Below are 7,331 nucleotides of genomic sequence, written 5' to 3' on the forward strand. Positions count from 1 at the left end.
CATATTTGCACTATAGTACAACCATATTATTGTGCATTAAAGTACACACTCCTCTATTATTCAGATTCAGCTAAAGACACCTCAAGTCACCTTTATTTATAGAGCGCTTTTTACAATACAGATTGTTTCAATGCAGCTTTACAGTGATAACTTACACATACAGTTACTCTCAGACTTTGACAGTGGTGTTTGGAGGAGCCCTACTGGCACAACAGTGAAACTGCAATCTGTCAACATTAGTTTAGGCCAGAAAAGCTTGAAAGGTTTGATAAAGCAACATTGCAATTACACACTAAGAAAATCAGATAAATCCCCCCCCCCCCCCCCCCCCCCCCTTTTGGTACATTCCACGTTACATGGAATTAAGTTAAAATAATGACATTGACTCCCGGACTGGTTTTCCCATGAATTCGTCCATCATGGCTGTCTAAGGTATTACTAGCAGGAGTGTTTCTGGTGCTCTCGACCAATCACCCTCCTCCAAATCTTCCTGTACTCCTGCTTAATCTTAGGGATTTTGAAGGCATACACTATAGGGTTAACCATCGAGTTGCCATGAGAAAGGAGAATAGCAAAGTACAAAGCAATGGACGGTACATGTATATTCTGGTTATAGAATGTGATGGCTTGTATCAAGTGTAACGGCAGCCAGCAAACAACAAAAAGAGCCAAAACCAAAACCAGAGATCTGGCCAGTTTGTGTTCCTTGTGGTTATATGCACCAGTTTCGGCCGCCATACGTGCTCTCCCCCTCGACAGTCTCCTCATTTTAAAAAAGATATAGCCGTACAAAGTAATCATGACTGCCAGCGGAGGAAGAAAACAACACTCGTAGATGAAGTGGACCAGGTATGAAGCAGGAATGACAGCAACGAATTGACAGTCTATGGAGGTGGAATTGTAATGTGCCAGTGTGTCATGGTTGTACCATCCAAACATCGGTAAGAAGCCCAGTACGGACGCCAGTATCCAACACACAGCGGCGACGATCCAGGAGCGCTTCTTAGTGACTGTAGAACTGTACCTGCCAGAGAGTAATATTTCTTAAAATTAAAGATCTTTTAAAGGCGCAGTAAGCAATTTCTGAGAAACACTGTTGATCAACCCAAACAAACACACCCCTCCCTCATTGCTCCGCCCCCAAAAACCCATGAACACGCAATGCAAGAGTGGATGTCTTTTTATCATAGCTGAAGCCAAGCAAAATAAGTTAACGCTTCGCAAAAAAATAAGAGAAGATGATGAATGAACAACTAGGAAGAACAAAAAATGAATACACAGTAAACACGATTATATACAAGCAAGAGTTGGTTGTTAGTCACGAGCAGCTCCAGACCAACAATGACACTCAATACTGTCCTGTTACTACAGCTAACATTACAAAAACAGCATTTCTTGGTTCTGTGAAATAGCAAAACCAACGTATAAAGCAGGAACACAATCTCAGCTTCTATTTTCGGGCCTTCCTGCTTAGGTCTCTCCAGCGCTTGAAAGCTTTTCTAATTTTAGGGGCTTTCGCATTAGAGGAACTTTTCATAGTTTCTAGAAATAATAGCGAGATTGGACATAGAAAATGCTAATACTTTTTCATATACAGTTTACTTTATTTGTATAGCAGTTTCTATCTAATAAAGTATTAGACAGATTGTTAAACAGATGGACAGAGAATGGGAAGTGCTGTGTGATCAGGCAAAATAAAAGTCACAACAACAAAGCGCGGATTACGTCACTTTCAGAGTTACTAACAGGTGCGAATGGCAACTCGGGGAACCACCCTGTTGGCTAGTTCCTAGAACTATGTTCCTAGAACTACCCGATGCGAAGCCTCTATTGACGTCTTAAAGCTCTTTGATCATAACCTTCTTTATCCATTGATATCAATGGTGTAGTTTAGTTTTTGTAATGAGTTTTCTTTGAGTTTGACTGAACTTTTTATTTTGGGTGGGTTGTAGACATTTGAGTTTCTGTGTGTTTTAATAAACTATTATTATTATTATTATTATTATTAGCCTACTTGAAGTATACTCTACTGTCCAATAGTAATATATTTCTGTTATAATTTCTTTAAGTATTACCAAACTTTTATTTTGACAGGTGGTAGTAAAGACATTACAGTTTCTGTGTGTGTATGATACGAATGAATGACGATAGTTTTATCAATGATAAGTGGTGAAATTCTCATGAAGTGACATAGCAGCTCTGCAATGAAGTTCACATGTGTAGCATGTTGTGTCACATGTCCTCATACAATGAAATGCCTGAAACACCACGAGCATCACTCGTGCTTCAGTGTGTGTGTGTGTGTAGTAGAACACATATTGAGCGCTCATTCCCAGAGACGCGTAGAAACATTTGCAGTCTCTTTGATCTTTAATATCACAGACACGACTAGTCCTTATCGAGATTTGATTCATGTACAACCCTACTTTTGATTTATTCATTAAAAAATGACCCAAATTCTGTGACGTTCTGCTTTACGTGATAACATGTCGCTTCGCAAACACCCGATGGGGTGAATTTATGAATTAAAGTGTGAAAGTTCTGTCACAAAACGAAGTTGTTACGTATCTTCACAGCTTTTTTAAGTGGGTATACGGAAATCTTTGGCCTTTCCCTAGTGGGTCTACGGCGTATACCTGCGTATCATGTAGACTACACCACTGATTGATATTCCTCTGAGATTTTCTCTTTTGTAATGTCTCTCAGCCATCTCTCTTTCTACAGTCTGTCTTTAAATCTCCCTCTTGCTCACTCTCATATCATGAGTGGACACGCCCTCTACTGCTGATTGGCTACAACTAAGCATGACAACTAAGCATACCTAAATTGCATTACATTAATTTAAAGATAAAACAAAAGCTGTTTGTGTTTTCACAAGCTTGACGTTCATTAAAGCCATTCAAAATCATCTGTCGGCCGACTCACCTGAATGGGATACAAACCCGCAGGCAAACGATCCACAGCAATGGCCAGAAGGGTGAGCACTGATGCTTGTAGCGGGACGATCAGGACACAGCTGATGAACAGACAGGAATGGAAAGGCATCTTCATGTGGATGTCCACAACCACAGCCAGGGGAATGGCCACGGTCCCGACCAGGAAATCCGCCATCGCCAGCGACACGATCAAGCAGAAAGTGGTTTGGTTCAGGGCTCCGCTCCTCCACACGGCCCAGATCACCAGCACATTGCCCAGACAGCATCCCACAGCGATGAGCACTTCAAGACAGATGTAAATGATCCCTCCACCTAATTCCATTGTGGTCACAGCACTGGAAGCAGGACTGTGAGAGTGTTAGGAAGAGCTGATGATTTATGTAAAGAGGAAATGTAGAGGCTGTATTTACTCTCTTCCGGAAAAAAAAGACAAATTTTGTGGTTTAAAATGTTCACCTTGTTTGTCAAGTTTTAGTTATCAAAATCGATCAAAAACAAAAATATTGTCTAATTATTTGTCACTGAAAATATAAGACAAATTCAGATTTTTTTATTTATTTTCTCTTTCTGTTAACTATTTATGTAAAGAGGAAATATGTCAGGGTTCTGTCACTCCTGTCTGGTCTATTTCTTGGTTTTATGACAGAGCCCTGACACTCCTGTTTTGTCTTGTCTGTGTGCCTTTCATGTGCTGTCTTGTGCTGTGTATCACACAGCTTGTATTTTTCACTAGCTGTGTGCTTTCATGTCTCATGTTTTGTGTGAACATGTGGCTTGCAGGGTGCGATTTGTGAAAAAAAAAACAGAGGGGGGGGATGTTTTGAAACATTTTTATTCATAAAAATAAACAGCGGGGTAAAGTTAGTTTTAGGTTCGATATTCGCTGCATATTCACATAGGCTGCTTGACTACTGTTAAAAGTAATCCTGGTATTGATATATCTGTAAGACTGCCGACTTTATAGAGCAGTGACATGGAAAAACGAATGTCTGGCGAATATCGAACCTAAAACTAACTTTAGTGAGTAATCATTTTTAAATAAAATTGCCTTTAATCAAACCACGGATCCGTGATCAGTTTTGTGATCCGTCTCTCGCCACTAGTGTAGTAGCACTATGATCACTTTGAGGGGAGGATACATCGGCCCACCAGGGATAAAAATAATTAAGCAGAGGCAGGGATACATTGACCAGAAAGGGGGAAATCCCATGCATCCCCCCGGCAAATTGCACCCTGGGCTTATGAGTGTTTTCATTAGCGTTCATGTTTCGTTTTGTGTAAGCACATGGCTGGTGATTTGTTTTACTGTGCTTGTGTTCTAGTTATGTTTTGTGTGAGCACATGGCTGGTGATTTGTTTTACTGTACTTGTGTTAGTTATGTTTGGTGTGAGCACATGGCTGGTGATTTGTTTTACTGTACTTGTGTTAGTTATGTTTGGTGTGAGCACATGGCTGGTGATTTGTTTGACTGTGCTTGTGTTCTAGTTATGTTTTGTGTGAGCACATGGCTGGTGATTTGTTTTACTGTACTTGTGTTCTAGTTATGTTTTGTGTGAGCACATGGCTGGTGATTTGTTTTACTGTGCTTGTGTTCTAGTTATGTTTTGTGTGAGCACATGGCTGGTGATTTGTTTTACTGTACTTGTGTTAGTTATGTTTTGTGTGAGCACATGGCTGGTGATTTGTTTTACTGTACTTGTGTTAGTTATGTTTGGTGTGAGCACATGGCTGGTGATTTGTTTGACTGTGCTTGTGTTCTAGTTATGTTTTGTGTGAGCACATGGCTGGTGATTTGTTTTACTGTACTTGTGTTCTAGTTATGTTTTGTGTGAGCACATGGCTGGTGATTTGTTTTACTGTGCTTGTGTTCTAGTTATGTTTTGTGTGAGCACATGGCTGGTGATTTGTTTTACTGTGCTTGTGTTCTAGTTATGTTTTGTGTGAGCACATGGCTGGTGATTTGTTTTACTGTACTTGTGTTAGTTATGTTTGGTGTGAGCACATGGCTTGTCAAGTATGTTTCCTTGTGCCATGTGCTCTCCTGTCTATTGTCTAGCCCCGCTCATCTTGTTACCTGATTATTGATTGATTTGCCCCACCTGTCCTCCCTCGTTACCTCCTTTGTTTGCTCTCCATATTTATTCTCCTTGTGTTTTCAGTCCTGTGCTGTTTCGTCGTCATATTTACGTTGTGTTTCACTGCTGTTGAGTCAAGTCCAGTCAAGTCAGTCTTGGTTTTCCCCTCGCGCGGTAGTTTTTTTATTTTTTATTATTAAAAGCTCGTTGTTTTGCATTTGATTCCTTGCTCCTTTCACAACCCCCAAACCCTGACAATAGAGGTTATTTTTACTCTCTGCAAAAAACTTTCACACCTACAGATCTCCTCTGGAAAATTACTAATTTTATGGTTTAAGTTTTTTTTTTCATCAATAAAATCCACTTAAAAAATATTTAGTTTTATTTTTCGTTAACAAGATTGCATTGCATGTTGATATAGTCAGTTTAGTCTTGTCTTAATCATGAAAAAAAGTTGTTGATGTTTAATTTCATCAAATAAATTAAAACCAGTTTTAGAGACTGTTACAGAAAGATTTGTACCTTCATAACGAAGCTTTACAATCATAATGTACTGTACACGCACATCACACAACTTCAGATTCTCTATAACTAACAGCTGGTGGCACTATAGGGTCAGACTGGGGATATTTCACCCCAAAAAATTAAACTTCATTTACTAACCTCACGTGTCTCCAAACCTTTGACTTTATTCTACTGTGAAACACAACAGATTTTTAAAAATGAGTCTCAGTGGGTTTTTTGTTGGCTACAATGAAAGTTAATGAAGCTTCATGTTATTTTGAACCCATTTTCATTAAATAGGTATCTATCAAAATATCTTCTTTGTGCTATACTATACAATAAACCTTTGGGAACTCTAAAATGACAATTAATTAGATTCAGTTGTAATCCATGCATACATGTATCCCATGCATGTGCTTAATTTGAGCAGCAAATATAAGACAAAAAAGCTCTTACAAAAGCCCAGAGAAGATGGCTATGGCTACAAGAACATGACACTAAAAGATCCCAGAGACACAGTTGGCTGCATTGTTTATAAGTTTTAAATGTTTGAAAGCATAGAAAACATACCAGGGAACTTTTTTGGACCCATGGATCAGAAGTACGTCTCGCACAAAAAAAGGCTTGACTTATGACCAGAAAAAGACTGTCTTCACGGTCAAGACAATGATCCCAAGTACACATCAAAATCTACCAAATCTTTGTTCAGTCCTGACCTGCTCAGTCTCCAGATTAAAATGACCTTGAAAATCTTAGGTGAGGTTTGAAGAAGGCAGTGAGAGCACAGAAACCAAAGATTATCAATGAGCTGGAAGCTTTTGCACACGTGGCCTAAGATTCCAGTAGAGGGTGTCAGAAGCTTGTAAGCGAGAGTAAAGGATAACATGTACAGAAAATATTATATAACATCAAAACATAATATACTTCAGAATACAATCAGTGTTAGAGAACAGAAAGAAAAAGAAGAAATAGGGAGAGAGAGGGTACATAAGTTACATAACTACATAGATTCTTATCCAGAAATGTTGAACGAGGATCAGTAACGGTACTATGAGAGTAAAGGATTCTCTACACAAATGTACTTTTGGGAGTTGAATAATTTTGTATATGGATGATTATAGCCAGTTTGATTTTTTGAACTCAGTAAAGTTCTCAGAATCACTCAATTGTGTAATAATAAACGCATGGTTTACTGATGGCTTAGTTAAAGTGTTTTCATACAATTTGATTCACAAAACCATGAATGTCTTGCAGGTCGGGGTTCGATATTTTTTAATATAAGTGTATGAAATTCAATTTGTCCATTTATAATTATTCTAGTGGTTCCAGCCCTGCTGTGGCCGTCTGGATGAAAAGGTTTGAGGTCAGTTTTTTTGCAGTGTGCATTATAAGTGGGAACTGTAGAAACCAAGAAGTCTGAGATCGAAAGAAACTTGCTTAATCCTATTTTTGTTTCCCGGAAAAAATTGCAAAAGTCACATTTAATTTGCATAGTCATAATAACATGAAACAAAACTAAACAAAGGAAACCTTATTATGATAGACATAAATGACAAGCAAGACCAGATATCCCAATGCCAACACTTTTTTCTTTCTTTTTCAAATCATTACTTGCCAATAGTCTCTGCATGGTCTAGCATCCAGTCGGAGAGGACAGTTTCAGAGGAGGACAAAATAAACATTTTACATTTTGATAACAGACTTGATTGTACAATAACGATTGAAATCGACTCGCCTCTTGCAGGAAACAAACCAACAACTTCCTGCTTTACTAGACACGAGATTAGCCACAATTTGAGGCAGCGCGACCACAGC

General features: G+C 38.8%; 1 pseudogene across 1 annotated transcript; it reads right to left on the bottom strand.

Annotated features, from left to right (window-relative positions):
- Positions 1-362: 362 nt before the first annotated feature.
- LOC307006979 (adenosine receptor A3-like) lies at positions 363-3,417 on the bottom strand (annotated as a pseudogene). Its single transcript, XR_013800709.1, has 2 exons — positions 2,926-3,417; positions 363-1,024 (listed from the first exon to the last, which is right to left on the bottom strand). The product of XR_013800709.1 is annotated as an adenosine receptor A3-like (transcript).
- Between the last annotated feature and the right edge of the window lie 3,914 nt (positions 3,418-7,331).

Source organism: Phoxinus phoxinus (genome assembly GCF_949152265.1).
Source record: "Phoxinus phoxinus genome assembly, chromosome: 11".
Lineage (NCBI taxonomy): Eukaryota > Metazoa > Chordata > Actinopteri > Cypriniformes > Leuciscidae > Phoxinus > Phoxinus phoxinus.